General features: G+C 40.6%; 1 protein-coding gene across 3 annotated transcripts in view; it reads right to left on the bottom strand.

Moving 5' to 3' along the window:
- socs6a (suppressor of cytokine signaling 6a) overlaps positions 1-20,162 on the bottom strand; it is a 61,822-nt gene that overhangs the window by 23,489 nt on the left and 18,171 nt on the right. Inside the window, exon 1 of one of the 3 annotated variants that reach the window (XM_078216708.1) lies at positions 2,203-2,230. The exons of the other annotated variants lie outside the window; for them this stretch is intronic. The gene's annotated coding sequence lies outside the window, so the exon portion shown is untranslated. Of the gene's footprint in view, positions 1-2,202; positions 2,231-20,162 lie in introns of those variants that run through there. 3 annotated transcript variants of the gene reach the window in all.

Below are 20,162 nucleotides of genomic sequence, written 5' to 3'. Positions count from 1 at the left end.
CTTGGGTTTATGTCACACTATCAGTAACCCCCAAAGCTTGCCTCCTGAACTTGCAGAATCTCACTGGCTGTCCTGTCTGGAGACAATACACATCTCTTTAACCTGTGTTTAATGCTCCCTCCACTCACATTGTCTGTATCTTTAAGACCTGGCTGGCTGTAGAGATTCGCATTTTAATCAGTATTCTGTAACTTGATTTTGTGTCTCTGAATGCTCTGTTTGAGAGCAGATATCCACTCCATCTGACGAAGGAGCAGCACTCCGAAAGCTAATGGCATTTGCTATCAAATAAACCTGATGGACTTTAACCTGGTGTTGTTAACACTCTTATCATTGTTGACGAACCAGGGTATGACAGCACACTATCCACAGTTCATGTGTTAACTAAATATCCACAAAATAAAAGATCCAAATTTAAAAGATCCGAAAAACAGCTTGTGATTAAGAAATTTATTTTAGGGACAAAACAGATCGTTAATTAATCATACACCAGGTAAAGTTGCTACCGGTGCCATCAGAAATGTTCACATTTGATTTGGCAGCAAACTACATTTGATTTTTCAGAAAGCTGGATGGAAGTGCTCATATGCATAGTTTAAAAAAAGTTTTCCTCTCAATCGGAGTTTGAATAATTTTCTTTAGATGCTACATAATATGCTAAGTAGTCAGTTGGTAGCATTTGATGCATTATAATAGGATTCTTACAATGAACATAAAAAGACTTAGAGACAGACAAAGGCTGCTGTGTCCCACATCTTTTCCCTTTGGATTGTGTTAATCTATGTAAGTATTGTAAACAGAAATGCAGTAAATCCTCATTGAGTATGTCAGCCAAAGTCCAAGTTATCATCTCAAATTGAAACTGGCAAGAAAAACAAAATGATATTTCGCATTGTCACATAATATCACACAAAGCAAATACAGTACTGCACAGTCACTTCCAGTTTTGGCCTTCTTAATCAATCTATTAAGTCCTTTGATAATGTCAGCACAGATTCCGCTCCACAATGTTTTTTTAAAAGTCAGATAATGTAAAGCAAACTTGTAAAGCAAATCCAGACACTTCAATGTCACAAGCTGCTTATGAAAGTTGGCACTGATTCAGATTTATCAGAATAACACTTCTGGATTATTTAAAATTTGGAAATATTACACAACAAAATTTGACACCATATATTGTTACATTTTGTTACTTTCACAAAACATCTTCAATGAAGGTATGCATAATATGTAAATATATCACTAAATAACTAGTATAATTCTTCCACTGAGCTTCTTGCTTTACTACAGAAGATGAACGTTCTAAAAATCAACAAATATAGACCTCAGACGTACAGGCGAATCATTAAGTGACAAGATTAGATGTAAATTACTTCAGTCTTTTTCCTGTTAACAGTGCTGCATGTGAGAACCCACCACAAGAAAGAACGTCTCCTATTGTAAATATAATAAGTGTCAATTATGCAGCTATATCCCTTCATCAGAACTAGATCAGCTAGCATGTTATGCTGCAATTTTAACTCCACAGTTGATCTTGCTGATCTAAAAGTAAAAGTTTATTTATTAGTCACAAGTAGGCTTACATTCACACTGCGATGAAGGTACTGTGAAAATCCCCTAGTCGCCACACTCCGGTGCCTGTTTGGGTACACTGAGGGAGAATTTAGCATGGCCAATTCACCTAACCTGCACATCTGGGAGGAAAACGGAGCACCCGGAGGAAACCCACGCAGACACAGGGAGAATGTGCAAACTCCACACAGACAGTGAACCAAGCCGGGAATCAAACCCGGGTCCCTGGTGCTGTGAGGCTGCAATGCTAACCACTGTGCCACCATCTACTTCCCTATTTGAATCAAAGTCCCACAATCTATCACAGATGGAAAACAAATGGAGACCAACTGTGGTCAGAGTCACTCATTCCAGTTCCCACATATGCTGACTCACGCTGTAGTCATGAGACATTTCAGAATTCAATGGCAATGAGAAGTTTAAATGCCATATACTCCAATTGTAGTCAAACAGTATTGCTTTCACACAACTTACAACTGTCCTGAGCAACATCTGTCACATGTATGTAAAAGCACTAGTTATATCAATGTAGAAATTGTTGACTGACTTGAACATGGCATGTGAAGGACAGAACAAAGGTAGAAGACAAAACAAAAACAGATCATGGACTAAAAAACAGTTGAGACTTACTAGTTTTTAATATCCATATGATATAGAAACAAGCAACTTTAAACATCTACTCCACCTTTAGGCACTACAGTCAGCTGTTGGCCTGGTCAAAATAAGATCCGCATATCAAAAACATGATCTAAACGGAGCACAAGTGCATTTTAGGCAGCCACAAGAAATTTAAAAAAATAATTCTCCTGTTTGGTAGCAACTCTCACCAACACACTTCACTGAAACTTAATGGTGACCCGAATACTTTTTTAAACACTCCATTTGTTAAAGAAAACATAAGTGTGCAATGCCAACAGTAATGTGAACTGGAATGCAACTGCCATTAAGTCAACGTACATGATATTTAATTCCTTATTTCTTCTACTTTTAACGTTACTGATACAAGCAGTCATGGAGAATGAGGGGAGATCTAATAGAGGTGTACAAGATTATGAAGGGTATAGATAGGGTGAACAGTGGGAAGCTTTTTCCCAGGTCGGAGGTGACGATCACGAGAGGTCACGGGCTCAAGGTGAGAGGGGCGAAGTATAACTCAGATATCAGAGGGACGTTTTTTACACAGAGGGTGGTGGGGGCCTGGAATGCGCTGCCAAGTAGGGTGGTGGAGGCAGGCACGCTGACATCGTTTAAGATTTACCTGGATAGTCACATGAGCAGCCTGGGAATGGAGGGATACAGATGATTGGTCTAGTTGGACCAAGGAGTGGCACAGGCTTGGAGGGCCTGTTTCCTGTGCTGTACTGTTCTTTGTTCTTTGTTCTTTATCTCTAACCTTTGTTTCCATGTAGCACTTCAAATTTATTGCCATCATTAACTTTGACATTCCACACTTCTTACAGTGGCATTAAATCAGAATATTAAATTCACTGCATTTTCATATGACAGCGCACAAATCCCATGATCATTAAACACAAAATAATTTTACATGGAGACCAGTCATCTTAATTCATTCACCCAAAGGTATGCTCATACCAATTCTATTGCCATATCCAATTGCTTCTGACATGATTTCCAGGTTTTTGCCATTGATAGATATTCTGCAAGCTTATTGCAGTCTTTAACCTAGGCCTGTTTTTCTATCTTCCTGAAATCAGTCCTAAAATTACCTTTTACTAGTTTGACCCTTCATCCCTCATTCTGCTCCCGAATTCTGACAGTGGTCATATTCTGGAATTATGTTTTCAGACCCTTAACATTGGAGATGTCTATAAGATGACCTCTCAGACACTTTCATTTGAAGCTGAATTGCTCAAGCTTCTCCAACTTTATTCACCAGTTTTGGAGCTCTTCTCTGCACTTCCTCTAAAATTTGAATGAGTGTACTGTTTCTTGGCAACAAAACTGGATACAGCATTTAAGGTGCAGTCTAACCAGAGCAAAGGTAAATTTGATAAGTACTTCCTCTGACTTAATTGGCTAAGTAAGTGGTTTGGGATGCCCTGAGGTTGTGAAAAGCACAATGAAAATAAGTTTTTTTTTGTTAGTTCTCTTTCATCATCAACCGTAGCTATTTCAACACTTTCATGGAGTATGTTCATTGTCTATCTTGCTATATGAGTGTACTTCACAATTATCTACATTTAATTTCATTTGCCACTGATTTGACCTATTTGCATATTTTGTCCAACAATGGCTACACTTGAAAAAGTACTACTCTGGCTATGAATATTTTGGGACATCCAGTGGTGGTGAATGTGCTGTAGAAATGCTAGATTTTCTTTTCTTGTTAACTCATTTTGCAACTTCTGAGGTGTCTATTTTGATTCCAGCACTCCTGGTAGTTTGGTACCATCTGCAGAACTGCTGCTTTGCACTGAGTCTCTGAATGCACATCATTTCAGTAAATTAGAAACAGCAGTCAGTAGTTCCAGCATCGTGCCCTGAGGCACCTGGGCCTGTCAGCTCTGGTTGCACATATTCCTGGAGGTTTAATCATAAGAGTTCCAGCCTTCAACCACATCATACACATGCTTCTGCCACTGGTCACCATTCACATCCGTCCTCGTGGCCCTCTGTCAACCCACATCAACCAGAAATAGGTTCTTCATTGTCATTGCACAACTGGATGATTCTGGACCATCAACTAGCTTTATTCCCCCAATTTTAACATTTTCTATAATAAATAAGGACATTCAAAGACAAAGAATTATCTTTTTAATACTATTTCCTTCCCCCTTCCTCCAACCCTGAAGTCTTCTCTCAAAAATTAGGGTTTGCCCTTATAGGACAGGGATGAGGATTTTTTTTTCCCCTCAGAGGGTTGTGTGACTTTGCAACTGTGCTTCAGAAGGTGGTAGAAGTGGAGTTACTGAACATTTTTAAGGTAGTAGCAGATAGATTCTTGTTAAGCAAGGGAATCAAAGGTTATCGGGCCGGATGGGAATGTGGAACTCAATGCAAACAGGTGAGCCATAATCTTATTGAATGGTGGATCAAGTTCAAGGCACCGAATAGCCTACTTCTGTTGCTGTTTTGTATGCTTGTTTGTTTACAGCAATATCCTAGAGATTAATCTTCAATTCTCCTGGACAATCCTGAAGAGTTGGCAACTCTGGAGCTCCCCCACTCCAACATGGTTCCTCTAATGACTGATGGCTATTTCCCACCCTGCAGTTATTTTTTTTGGCCTATTCCTGGAGTTAATCTTGAACCCCAGGATAGAACTTTAACCAGAGATTTTGGAATTCAAAGTGTGTCACACCACAGGGCATATCGCAGTCTACTCAGATTATCAACTTTAAAGAAGTTGCAGCCGTTCCCCCTCCTTCTGAATTCACGTTGCCTGCCTAGAACTAGATTAGTGTTGTACAATAGTGCTTTGCCTCCCCCGTTGTCCAAGACACACTCCTCAAATATTATTTATTCAATTTGAAATCTTCAAACTTCAACGGCATCTGAACAATGGTCCTTTATAAGTGACATATTCCCAATGAAGTTAAAATTGATATAAACTTTACTCTGACAAGCTAATTGCATTCAAATGTCTTTCATTAACTGTGCATTTAAAGTCTCACTATCGAGACTATGAAAATCTTTAGTTCATTGATTTTACATATTGCCGTGATTTTCAGGCTTTAAGTACTTACTTTTCTATGGTGGTTCCGAGTGTTTTTCTGTTTAACTGAACCAAGATTTAACAGTCACCTGAATGGATTTCCTGATAATAAAGTGACATAAGCCATTTCAACACACCATCTACATGTTGTGAAACAGCAAATAACAATTCAGATTCTCTGTTACCAAAGAGTGGGAATGTAAGACTCAATTTATAATTATCACATACAGGATGTAAAGAAAAGAACTCAAATCTCAGCACTTTCAGAGAACAGCATGATACGGAGAATGGATTTTTCGGAGAAACATAACATCTGCTTTACTCGCACTGATAATGATTTACCAACATGTTCAATCATTACGCTAAGGCATAGACAGAGTAATTTGTATTATGGTCCTCATTTGTGTTGCTGAAGACACACCTAAAGAACCATTAAATGCTTACACCACATGAACTCACCAACAAATTAAACACTACAAACCTCAACAAGGTGGCACTCAAATGTGGAATAAATATCCCACTTTTGCAGATCGTAGGCATGCTATTGCAGTATAAAAAGATAAAACTCAGGAATATAGGAAACGGTAACGGAGAAGGTAACAGACATCAAGAGATCTAGACTGAAGTGGACAGACACTTATCAGATGCAACTTAATACAGAGAATAGTGATATGATGCACTTTGGAAGGACGAAGTGGAGAGGCAATATGAACTTAATGATAAAACTGTAAAAGGGTGTGTAGGAGCAGAGAGCTGAGAATGTATGTGCACAAATTGTTGTAGGTTGCAGACAAGTTTATAAAGCTGTTAAAAATAGTATACAAGATCCTGGGCTTTATAGAGGTATATAGCACAAAAACAAAGAAGTTAAACTTTTATAGATCACTGATTAGACCTCAGCAAGAATATTGTGTCCAAATCTGGAAACCACAGCAAAGAGAGACACTATAAAAGGTACAGAGGAGATTTACAAGAATGCTACCAGGAATATGGGTCTTCAGAAATGTAGGGAGGCAAGGGAAGCAGAGATTATTCTCATTAGACCCAAGATGGTTATGGTGAAACTGAATAGTGGTGTTCAAAATTATTAAAGGTTTTGATAAACAGCTATAATGAGCCGAATGGCCTCCTTGCGTTCTATAAGATTCTATGATTCTATAAGGTGGCGGTAACCAATGGCATTAGAAAATACAGCTATCAATGAGACATTGGAGTTAAATGTAAGGACCAAAGGAGGGCAAACAGAGTTTTAGATTACTTAATTAATTCTGCAATGAAAAAAATAAGCAAGATTTGATTTTGTACCTTATGAGGATAGTCATTTTGAGATAATCAGCATTAAGAATGAAAGTCTACATGACAAAATCCACTGCATAAATAAACCATTTGAATTCCACTATCGATTATCCCATGTAAACACCTTCCTACCAATATTCACAATTCATGAATGCGTTAAATTAGCACTGGAAGCCATTAACAAAGCTTAAAGACAGACATTTATATTGATGCTTTCATTGGAGTTATTTTATCAAAAGAAAATGCCATGGTAATATTGCAGTTGCACTTAATATGTGACGAACTTTGACCCAGAAACAGTACAGCAAGGGCATTCTTTAGTTTCTTGAATACAATTACAAATTCCACAGATCTTTTAAATAATGTTTGAAAAGGACTTTAAGAGTTTGCATCAATTGTAAAGAGAATAATTCTAATTTTCTTTGACAATAAAAAATATTGTTCCATGTGGCCTGATGACCCTTCACCTTGAAGCAGTATCAACAGGAAGTTAAGAAAAATATTTTATGGCTGGTAGGCATAAAAGGAGAGCTGCAGACATAAAGCAGAACTACAGACAGAAAATCTGGAGGATGAAGGTAATCACAAAAGGGACAGCAGAGACAAAAAGAGGAACACAGAATTCTTGAGAGGAGAGGCAACAGATGACTCTCAGGTTTTTCTGTTTGGCAGAAAAGGGGACAGTAGAGTTATTGTGTGAGCTGGCTAAAGCCTGGAAGCTGTGCAAATAGCTTGGAAATGCTAAAGAGCTGGATATTTTCTCAGATGTTGCCAAACCGTGAAACCGGGTATTATTGGTAGGCCAGCTGAAAAGGAACTCTAAAGCCAAATTTATTTATTAGTGTCACAAGAAGGCTTACATTAACACTGCAATGAAGTTACTGCAAAAATCCCCAAGTCGTCACACTCCGGTGCTGTTCAGGTACACCGACAGAGAATTTAGCATGGCCAATGCACCTAACCAGCACATCTTTCGGACTGAGGGGGGAAACCGGAGCACCCAGAGGAAACCCATGCAGACACGGGGAGAACGTACCGACTCCGCACAGGCAGTGACCCAAGCCAGGAATCGAACCCGGGTCCCTGGCACTATGAGGCAGCAGTGCTAACGACTATACCAACATGCTGCCCATAAACATCCTATGGACTCGATTTGTGATAAATAATCAGAAGTATGCTCTTTCAGCATACTTGATTTTTACCACAAACAAACCATACAGTTTGCAGCCAATTCATGAACATGCTTCAGCGATTCCCAGCAGTCTGACAATGGCAAATGTAAAATTAAAGGAAAATATTAGCACTATAGATCACCAATCTTGCCATCTTCCACTGGCAATAGCAATTTAGAAGCAATAAACTGAGCAACACTTCAGTTTTAGCTATTATTTTCAATGCAAGTTTCCTATTCAGAGACGAATCATAGTCTAGTTTCTGAGGGAACATGGGAGTGGAGGTTTGGATAACACTTGGCTCATACAAGAAGATGATTCAAGATTGTTTCATCTTTGGACTGGAGGGATGTTTTTTATGTTTTATAAACATTATGAATTATTTAAAGGAGTTTTGTTTGCTGCACAGAAGTTTAGCCCAGGGCTTCACTGGAACAGTTAACAGACAAGCATGTTTCACTTCTAAAGACCAATTAAAAGAAAAATCACATCAGCACAACATGCTACAATAGTCAAGCTGCATAAGTTGTTCATTCCACTCTGCCTCGACCAGCAAAAATAAAATAATAGCAGCATACTGGACCCTGAAAGCAGGAATTTGATCCATAGCACATCAAGAAATAATATAAAAAGCAGAATTCTGAAAAATGTATGCAATGGAGGAGAAAGTAAAATTATTCTGTACCAAGTTAATAAATGTTGTCCTTTCCACCCATAACTTGTAGAGTTGGTCAATGTTTTGAAAAAAACAGAAGGTGGTTTAAAGTTCTCTGTGTTACGTGCAAGTCCCTCCCTGTCTGTACACAACCTCTTGATCAACAAGTCTTCAGTTGTTTCTCCTCATGGCAACACACAAACTGGGTCCCTGGTCATCCCAGGCCAAAATTTCAAAGGAACTAGATGAGGTTTGCCCTGAGACCTGCAGTGTGCATGTCCTGGCACTCATGAACCAAACTCCCATTATGGCTGAATAGCCCCACTGCCTAGTAGAGAGTTGAAGGCAAAGGGAGTAAAGCCTGACTAAAAAATTTGGAGTAGAGCCCAAAGGTGGACTGATGTTCCAAATAAGTAATATTTCTGGCAACGTCTTCAGGCAAGCCAGTGTTAAACAGTGTAATGCATTCCTTTGGATTCAACTGGGGAAGTTGGTTGACCCTGATACTTGGGTATTCCAGAGTCTCCATTAATTTTGTCCAGGTTTGCACCCTGGAAATTACTCTCCAGTTTTGTTGTAGAGTGTTAACACAACATTGGAGACAGACCTAACACAGTCGCCCACTACTGTGCAAAACATCCCCTTATGGGATGGAAGGCTGCCACTGTATTCCAATTCCCAGCTGTTTGTCAGGAGACACTGTTAAAGACACGCACATTTCTAATCCCTTCCGAAGCTACAACTGAAAAATATTTCCTTAATTTTGCATTACAAGTTTCAGCATGAAATTCAACAACGTAGATTTTCTGGCACACCTTCATACAATAAAACAACCTTGCTACAAACTGGATAGCATGATGCTGAATAGTTTACTTATATTACAGACAGTGCCCTTCAAACTCCACCACGGCAACCACCAGCCTCCTCCTCACCTCAGCAGATCACTTACAATCCGAGAGAAAGAGCCATTTTCAACCTCTTTCATCAATCTCCTTCAAAGTAACCACAGCAATCTGGGAGAACCATCGTGGAATATTTAGACCAAGATATCTATATTCCCTTTTACTCATCATTTCATTCTTCTAATATCATATTTTTGCATATCTGCAAAACATCGGGATTGTTGATTGACTAACAAGGAAAATAGTGGATCAGTAAAAAGGAAGGAGGAATGGAAACCATCAAATCAAGTTAAAGGAAACTACAGTCAAAATTGGTCAAGCTTGGGTGAGGTGTGGGGCAGAGTGGCATAGAGAAACAAACAAAATGGATTTTTTTGAAAATTCTTTCTTAACAGCCATCTTACTTTCTTCATTGACTTGAGCACGCACTATTCGAAAGCCCAAGGGTTATAACCTCACAAAAGCGCAAAGATTTACACATCCAACCACAAAAGCACAACACTTAACCTCGGGTGTGTAAATCTCCACATTACTAAATGCCAAAATTAGTCACAGAACACAATAAGTATCATTTGTTTCCTCTTCTTGTCAATATTCAAGCTGCTTATTCATGTAGTTGGGATTTGTTAAGATGTTTTAAACTTGTTGCAGGGGCATGACTTTCCCTCTAAAGGTGTTACTTTCAAGTCTCCCATTATCTTTCAAAAAGACTGAGTCACACTATTGCAAATCTAGGCTCATTTCTCTCATTCATATATGATTCCATGTTTATGACAAACTTATCTATATTACGCACTATTTTGTTCAAAGAAATATCAAGATCAAATTTTATGAGTTCCCATACATAATTGGAGCCACTTTTACCACTTACAGGAAACATGGATAAAAATTAGTCTTACATAGCTCCTTAGATAGGATTTCAGGTTCAGTTTTTAGCTAAGGCATGTTCTCAATTTCAACATATTGAGTCACCTCTGATTAAGCTGCAGGGTGTTTGCACAAAACAGAGCGACTTCCAAATGGAATTTCCTGTCAAAAATAGGTACTGGGCGTACCAGCTACAGGATACTAGCTAAAATGTGAGGGAGAAGGAAACGTAGATTCACCAGAATGGTACCAACCAAAATGGGTTAAATTGTGAGGACTGGTTCTTGAATACAGAATATTAAGAGGTCAACTAATTGAAATGCTTAATATGATTCAAAGACTATTGAATAGGGTAAAAATAAATATCCTCTGGTGGGAAAGTTCAGAACAATGGGGCATAGCCTTAAAATTAGAGCTAGGTCCTTCAGAGGTGATATTATGAAAGCACTTCTTCATACAAAGATTTATAGTAATCTGGAAGTTGATGGGCGAGATTAAGTAAAGATTTTAAAACTGAGTTGATAGGTTTTGGTAAGGAAGGGTATTAAGGTTTATGGAACAGGGCAGGTAGATGGAGTTAAGATAGAGATATTCCTTGATCAAACTGAATGGAAGAACAGACTCGAGAAGCTGAATAGCTAATTCCTGTTCTTACACTTATTCAGATTATGAACATGTAGATGAAGCAGTATAAAACTCTGAAGGAGGAAATTTTCCAGAAAACCATATTTGTATCATTAAACATATTTTTATTGGACTAATTGGCACCACTCATAATGGGCCAACAATGCAGAGGGGCACCCCCGGATGGATATTCGATCGGGTCTCCCCCTGCACAGCTGAGAGACTCACGAATTTCAGAAACTACGGAAGATCCCTAATCTGCCTAGCAACAGCGCATAGCTGCATTTTAAACTGGCCAAGGAAGATCAAGATCCCTATGAAACGAGACAGAGAGTGGGTTATCAAAACCAAGCTATCACTGAAATATTACCAATTCGGCCAAGGCAGACATAAAAATCTGATAAACTAAGAGATAAGGATAAAAGGTTAAGAATGAAATACCCCAGACACCCAACAGGACAGGAGGACATTAACACTCAATCTCACAAGCAGGAAACACAGACACGGAACAATAGGACCAATTTAAATAAGAGGACACATAGAGATAGTAATGGGAAACGCATTTAGACACCGGGGCAGGACCAAGTAATCCCATTAACACGAACACACACCATACAAATGCTAATCCATGAAACTTCCTAGGGACTTTTGAAACTGACAGACCACTTTATACATTGTGTAAAAAAAGGCATAATCAAATGTTCCCGCGCGAATTTTGGATCCCTATAAAGATCCAGAGCTGATGTGATTTAATTGAGATCAACGTGGCCAAGCCACTGTTTCTGAGCTGGCTACGGGGGTCTCCCTAGGATCCTAGTAAATTGTACAATAAAGACACGCTTTGAACCTTGATTTGCGACTCGGCTTCTATTCTGTGCTGGTAAGGGATTTTTCCCTACAACAAAATGGCGTAGTCACAGCAGGATTTGATATCTGACTTCTGACTGATAACCACAGTTTGAAAGTCGGGATCAAATTAAACGAATCTGATACAAATCCAGAACAGTCAGAGGCGAGTGCAGGTCTCCGTTCAAAGTGAGGTACCTTTAAGGGTTAGGGTTTGTCTGTTTTGAGTATTGTTGTCTTGTAGAACTGTATAATCTTGCCTAAGTTTTAAATTGAAACAGAAGTCCGCACTAAAGAGGTACAGGTCAGAACAACCGCGTGGAAGAAGGTAAGTAACTGTTAACTTTAATAGGAGTAAAAGACCAAAGGTAAAGATAACAGGTTTTGGGCTATTTGATAACAAAGAATTAAGACTAATATAAAGATAAGTACCGCATGCAGAACTAATTGGTGTAACTAACCCAGGATTGTAAATGAAACCGCTGTCTGTGCCAAGGCAATAGGACAAGGGAGTGCTTGACTCAAGGTGCCCTACCCTAAACTGGACGTTAAGAGGAGAAATCTCCCACGCTAAGGTTGGGTTTTGAAGCGGGCGCTAAGAGAGACAGGCACTCAGGGTGCAAGGCACGGACAGTGTAAATCGGGTAACAACACTGACTCTGAAGGGACGAACAACCTCAGAGTCGATACAGTTACTAACTATAACAGGGGCTTTGATAACAGAGTACAGGTGTGTAAGTGTTGAGGAAAAGTGGACCCGATCCATCCTGACCAAGAGACACGACGACGGAGGATCCATTAGGGACCCGGGCGGAGTTTGATAACCTTGTTCGTCTGTAGGGAACACCACAGCCCATAGCAGGATACCCGGTTTTGGGGGGTAACGGATCAACCCTGCTAGTGGGGGTGGTGGCCGAGCGGGAGGCGTTGTACTTAGAGGGGCTGGGAACAGGGGCGGACAAACCCACTAAACAACCAGCACACATCCCAATAAGACAACACAAAATAGTCCAAGCGTGAGGTGTCAGGAATAGTTGGGGGAGCCCAGGGGAAAGAGACCCACTGGAACCTCACTACGAGAACCTACAGCAATACAGACGGTGCTGGGGCAGTATCAGTGACAGGAGATAAGGGAGAGAGTTGAGGCACTTTTACTGTAGCAGCCAGCATACGGGGGTTGCAGGACTGCTAGACAGAAAAATGGCAGACCACGTTGTTAAGGGAGAAACTGCAGTAGCTCTCATTTTGAAGTATCTGTTAGCCAGAGAAGCGATTGTTGCAAAGATGAAACGGAACGGGTGGAACGCATCACAAACTTTAGAAGATCAAAGAAAGTGGGTAGACGGAGTTAAACGGGACAAAACAAAAGTAATGGGAGTAATATTAGTGACCCAGTTAGCTGGACTAATTGAGGAAGTAAATGCCTCTATGGAGGAGAGACACAAAGAGACAGAGCAAATTAAAGTATTACAGGAGAGAGTGAGGGAATTAGAATACAGAAACCACACTGCGGAGATAACGCAGAGATCAGAGGAAACGGACCCTCGGCGCCCATACGAGTCAGTGCAGAAACATACAGCCACTCCAGCATCAGAAGAAAACGTAGAAAATTATAATCTAGCGCCAGTCACGAGAGGAGGGACGTTAGCACAACCAAAGGCAACCTATAAGCCTTTTACGCCAGGGGAAAGGCAGCAGATGGATAGGAGAGATCTTAGTTTTTGTATTTCAGTGTGTTTGTGAGATCTGGTAGCTTGTCGAATGTAGGTGGTTGTTGTAGTAATTAGATTGAGAGCAGGGAGCTCTTTGTTCCTGTGGAATGTTTGCTACAGGCAGTAGGTGCAGTACATTGCACCTTGGTTTAGCCTCAGGGGGGCTGGGAGAGTGTTAAAACTGTAAAGATTCAAGTGATAGGATTTCTTGAATTTACTTCTGCTTTGAGTCAATTACAGTTTGGAAAAAAGAAGAATAAAAGCGATTGTCTTAATCAATGTTCAGTATTCTCTTTGAATGTTTTACACTCATCCCAGTCTGAAATGATAAGTTTGAATGAAAAAGGATGTACTGTGGAATGACTTTTGGAAGCTTCCATGTGTGTATGTGTGTGTGTGTTTAAACAAAGTGGTTGCGTGGATGCTTTGTTGTTGTTTGTTTTAATGTTAAGAAAGGATTTAAACCTTGGAAGGAAGCATGTGCTCTTTCCTTTGTCTTGAAGTAGAAATTATAAGAGTTAGTTGAGGAGTTAAGAGAAGAAAATAAGTTATTTTGTGGAAAGGTAGAAAAGCAGGAACAAAAGACTGAGGTCTATGAATTAGTTTAAAGTATATCAAGTCAGTGAAATACAGTATTAATCGCAGAATATCGCGATTTGCGAACGTCAGATAGTTTAGTATTCTGAACTAGTTAAAATTATGTACTGCCGTCAGAATTTCATGAGCCATCAAGGTTCAAGGTTTGCCAAATATAAAAGCACTGCAAAGCTTAAAACCTAGCCAGTTAAGAAACCAAAATGTTCCTAATCAAATAACTGGTATGTATTGTACCTGCTTTGATTTTGATTCGGCGCCTGTTACTTTTCCTAGAGTGCGGGGGTTTCGATCTGGAGCTCAGTTTAAAAATAGAAACGGCTTGAATTAAAAGGGTTTGGATATCACGGGTACGATGTGTAAAGTGGTATGATACAACTGCCGCTTGATTATTTTTATTATACAGTATAGCACTGCCATATAGACACAAGAATAACATCAAATCCTGAAAAGCCTTAACCAACTTTGTATGATATATTCATATACTATATTGGGCATTGATAAAGACATAATTATTTTGTGAAGTACTGTGGTGTAGCGCTTGCACGCAAACAAATGATCAAATTAGAGATAGTGTAAGAGTACTCATATAAAGATCGGAACTGTATGGCATGTGATTTTAATGGGAAAAGCGATGTCTTTTGATAAGACTACATACAAATGAATGGATGTATCCGACAATACATCCGAGACCTTAGCACCCAATTGAAGGGGATGCGCCGGTCCGTAATTTCTAATCAGGCACAGGTCGACGCAGAGGGGGACTCAGAAATATTACCAGAAGTCCCAAAAGCCGGGAGCCGGGTATTAACAAAAGTGCTTCCTGCAAAACCAGGATTTGCCCCAAGATGGCACGGACCTTACGAGGTCATTATTAGCGGAGATACCTGTGCCTGTATAGATATAAGGGGACAGGGGGTCTGGAAACACTGGACCCAATTAAAACTATATGAGGACAAATGAACTAAAAAATACCGTTTTGCTCATTCAACTTCCACAGGAACCAGGACTAGATCTACTATCAAGACGTCGGAACCAACTACTTTTAATTTAATTGCCTGTTTATTTTCTGTATATACTGTAATTGTAAAATACTGTTGAAAAAAAAGAGCGATATGGGAACAGGGACATATCTGATAATAACCCTGACCATTGTAAATACACTCCAACATATGGGGGTTAGGGGAGCAGAACCACCAATCATGGAAGGAAACCTATTCCTGAAAACACACATCCAGATCTATGGGAATAGGACCGCTTGTTACCCCTCAGCGCGATCAGTAAACTCCCTATTCATCGCAACACCAGGGTGGCTCCCACAAGAGTTATTCACTATTGACACATCGGGGGCACCCTGCAAAGAACATATTGGGTACTTTAAGCAAGGGATACAAGGAAGGTGTGTAGAGCTCACTGAGCCGGGAATTCTAAGGGGGACGGGACCCCAACCGGAGGAGACACATGGGAACTACCCACAATGTTTTAAGGGAGAGGGATGGGGGTGCGTGCATGCCTTTGTCCCTAAAAATGATTCGTGCGCTGAGGCACATTGTGCTCTCCAGGAGTGCCGGGTCTGGGAAGGACACTTCACTTGTGACTGCAAGCAACAAAAATGCATTGCAGTCACCGCGGGTAGGCAGCTTATGTGTGGCAAGTGCAACAGCACCCACGTAGGCTCAGCCTCAGGGACATATCCATTTGATTCTCACCAAGAGGTACAATCAAGTGGACAGTCCAGGGGGAGGGAAGGTTCCACAAGATGGGGCCATGCGGTCAAACGACCCCGGGGTAATGCATGTTATCGGGTTAAAGACGGGTACGTGTTTTTATTTAAAAATGTATATATGACGGCCACAGACAGGCCTCCAAGGTTCTTTTCCGTAGGGACAATCAGACCTCTCACGGTTCCATGCCCAAGCGAAGGGCATGTCCAGAAACGCATAGTGACCAGGGCCATCAGCGCAGAATTTTGCTCCGACTGGCAGGCCCCTGTCACACTAGGGTCTTCTTTAGGATATGGATTTCTGGGGACACTATCCCTGGGAGGCGCCGCAGGGGTGATCAGTGCCAGTAATAGGAACTTCTTCATATGTGGACTGACCATTTTAGGAAACAACACCCTACAAGCATTAGGCGCAATTGACCAAGAACTCGCAGAACTCAGACTATACACACAACAAACGAGATATGCGGTGGACTATCAGCTAGCCAGACAAGGGGGGGTATGCACCATCATCAAGGAAAAATGCATCACATACGTACACGACGAGACACTAAACATAACAGCAGCCATGTCCGGGATACAAAAGCAATTGGATAACTTTAAACAGGGGTTAACAGGGACTGATGGGTGGTTAGGATGGCTGTTTAACACAGTTTGGGGAGCATATATTATGAAGGGATTAATCCTAGTAGTAGCCATCCTGTTCACACTCTGCCTTGGCCTAACCTGTATTAAAGTGATATGTGCAAATATTACATCAAGAATGCTACCCACTGCCAGTATCCAGATGCAAGAACTTAACAACGACCCAGAAGAGGAGGAACAACGGCAAGGACAACAGCTGTACAAATCACTGTTCCTCTGAAGGTCGTCCATGGGGGGTCAGCCATGAATGGCACCCCCTGGACGAGAGGAGGGACTGAAGGAGGAAATTTTCCAGAAAACCATATTTGTATCATTAAACATATTTTTATTGGACTAATTGGCACCACTCATAATGGGCCAACAATGCAGAGGGGCACCCCCGGATGGATATTCGATCGGGTCTCCCCCTGCACAGCTGAGAGACTCACGAATTTCAGAAACTACGGAAGATCCCTAATCTGCCTAGCAACAGCGCATAGCTGCATTTTAAACTGGCCAAGGAAGATCAAGATCCCTATGAAACGAGACAGAGAGTGGGTTATCAAAACCAAGCTATCACTGAAATATTACCAATTCGGCCAAGGCAGACATAAAAATCTGATAAACTAAGAGATAAGGATAAAAGGTTAAGAATGAAATACCCCAGACACCCAACAGGACAGGAGGACATTAACACTCAATCTCACAAGCAGGAAACACAGACACGGAACAATAGGACCAATTTAAATAAGAGGACACATAGAGATAGTAATGGGAAACGCATTTAGACACCGGGGCAGGACCAAGTAATCCCATTAACACGAACACACACCATACAAATGCTAATCCATGAAACTTCCTAGGGACTTTTGAAACTGACAGACCACTTTATACATTGTGTAAAAAAAGGCATAATCAAATGTTCCCGCGCGAATTTTGGATCCCTATAAAGATCCAGAGCTGATGTGATTTAATTGAGATCAACGTGGCCAAGCCACTGTTTCTGAGCTGGCTACGGGGGTCTCCCTAGGATCCTAGTAAATTGTACAATAAAGACACGCTTTGAACCTTGATTTGCGACTCGGCTTCTATTCTGTGCTGGTAAGGGATTTTTCCCTACAACAACTCGAAGTGGTTACATGGGTCAAATGTCTTTCCCCTCATTCTTCCTCACTAATGTTCAAATTTGATTTCCTGAAAAGCAGGTAGCAACCATCCCCAACTCCAAGTTGTGCAGTTGGGACTAATGATACCATATGAAAGTAATGAAGGATAAGGCAAACATAAAATTATATTAAAACTTAAGCCGAAGGGTTGCAGACTTCTAGATGCCTCCATTTCCTAGAACAAATATCCTTCTATTATAGGAGAAATTACATATTAAATGCAGGAACTTATTCAATCTTATTCAAACACCACAGCAAGAAATGTCACCAATGTTTTTCTCTTTCTTAATGAGACAAAACATGTTTCTTCAAATTGATCACTATGTTGTATGGATGCACAAACCAAATGTACATACATCCCAAGTCATATACATATCAAGTAAGCACTAACTAGTGTTCACGCTTATCGCATAACAACTTGCATTTATCTGGTGAATTAAGGAACTTCTAAGGCATGTCACAGGAAGGCCATCAAAGAAAACCTCTCACAGTCACGAGGTCACATGACTAAAAATTTGCTCAAAGAATTAGGTTTTAAGGAGCATTTTAAAAGTAGGAAAGAAAAGTAGGGAGCGGACAAGTTCAGACAGGGAATTTCAAAGCTTAGGGCTTGGGCAGCTGAAGGCACAGATGTCCATGGTAGAGTGATGAAAATCAGACATGCAAGAGGCCAGAATTAGAAGAGTGTAGAGGTCTCAGAGGGTTGTAGGGGTGTCCAAATATAGTGATGGACAAAGCTATGGATGTTATTAAAAACATGCATGAAAATTTTAACGTTAAGATGTTACCGGACCAGGAGCCAGTAGATCAGCGAGCAAAGGAGCAATGGATGAAAAGGGTGTGTTCAGAATTAGTGTACGGGCAGCAGACACGGAGATTATTAGAGATTACAAAGATTATCTGAAAAAGTCAGAGTGTATGATCAGAAAGAACTACATATTGGCAAAATTGCTCTGGAACGATATTATATGAGGTATAATCATGCTATGGGCGACAAACACCTTGTTCCCACAAGTGGATCCAACCCACAGCCCTACGATTTATCAGGGATAGAGGGCGGAATTTTCCAGCCACGCTTGCTGCGAAACCAGAAAATCCCGCCCAAGGTTAACGGACCTTTCCATGGGTCGCCTGCCCGCTACAATTCCCGTGGCAGGTGGAACAGGAAAATTCACCCCTGGATTTTAGCATTTTAACAAGCACTCTTACAATGTGGCCTCCCACTTACATAATACATATTGGACACCTGTTTCTATCTATATGGTATACTTGATGGCAAGACATCTAATAATGAAAGAAATCTAAATTATACAAACTATGTAAAGCAAAAACAAAACTACCAGCCAGTCAGCATGAACATTTACAGGATTACAGTTTGCAGTCCAACATTAGCCTGCACTTCAAACAATTGCAATGTAATTAAAGAATAGTCCAAAGGTTGCCAAATACAAATAATAACCAGATGAGGTCTAAAATCATTGCTAAGCTGATTTATCACAGTTTACCTGAGCTTCTAAACTTCTCAGTACAATTTAAAAACAATTTGTTAACAAGTTGTTAACTACTTGCAGAAAATTCTTAAAGCTAAAACAAAATAAAGATGCTGCAGCAATGGTGAGAGAAGTCATACTTGCCCTGTGCTGTGAAAGACAGGGGAAAATTAGAATATGAAGATGCAAATAAGCAAAACCCAAAACAAGAAACAAATTAATTGACATTAAAAAGCAAATTGGAAGTGAAGGATAAAGGCGGCAGGAAGAGACAAGGACAAGGAGTAACAGTACAGTCTATAACATGTTCTAACATTTGTGTCCAAGTACAACTTTTGTTCACGGTCGAACACTCTCCTTAAGGCACTTGCATTCTTTTGATGAACCCTTGCATTATGCAAGAACCTGAACTTATGTATCGAGGGTCCTGTGCATCATACCAAGAACTGCCATGCAGGTCCATAACTTCCTGCTTCCCCAGTGTCACATTTAGAGGGTACCCCATTGATGTGCTGGGGAATCCCTCTAGGAAGTTCCTATGCAAGGCTTCACCCAGCAATTGCCCAGGAGTGCTAACTTCCCCTAGACAACTGCGCTGGGCGGGAACCAGCCAACAAAGCGATTTAAATTGCTAACTTCAGATGGTTCTGCCAGTTTTACCCTGATAGTTACTCCACAAGAGTTAGAAGAAAAATAAAATAATTTAAACACTGAGACCCAACCTTGCATACACGCATACATACCTCTGACTCAACCTTCCCCCACTGAACTTCTGTTAAATTGTCCCTCTAAACATCTCCTTTACAGCAGCTAGTGCCGTAAAAAGGGGGCGCTCCTTCCTTCTCTGTGCCCCGTTACTCCTTGCTTCGTGATTCCTGTCTCACCCAGCCTCAGTGAGGAAAGTTGGGTGAGACTGGGGCTTTGCAATTAGTGAGGGTATGTACATCAAGAGTGGCAATCTGCGGAGACTGCCTATCCAAGCAAGTTATGGGCCTTAGTGAATCACTCATCACTTGCAGATAGAAAATTTTAAACTGAAGGGACAAAAATATATCTCTTTCAGCTTTCAGGCTACATTAGATGTAGAGAACATAGTGTTGAAAATGCAAAGGAAAGAGGGAAGAGTTCATAGATACTGTAACATTGTAACATAAAAACAGGGCGGCACGGTAGCACAGTGGTTAGCACTGCTGCTTCACAGCTACAGGGTCCCGGGTTCGATTCCCGGCTCGGGTCACTGTCT

The sequence above is a fragment of the Mustelus asterias genome, chromosome 7 (assembly GCF_964213995.1).
Source record: "Mustelus asterias chromosome 7, sMusAst1.hap1.1, whole genome shotgun sequence".
Taxonomy (NCBI): domain Eukaryota; kingdom Metazoa; phylum Chordata; class Chondrichthyes; order Carcharhiniformes; family Triakidae; genus Mustelus; species Mustelus asterias.
This window is presented reverse-complemented; position numbering and strand designations above follow the sequence as displayed.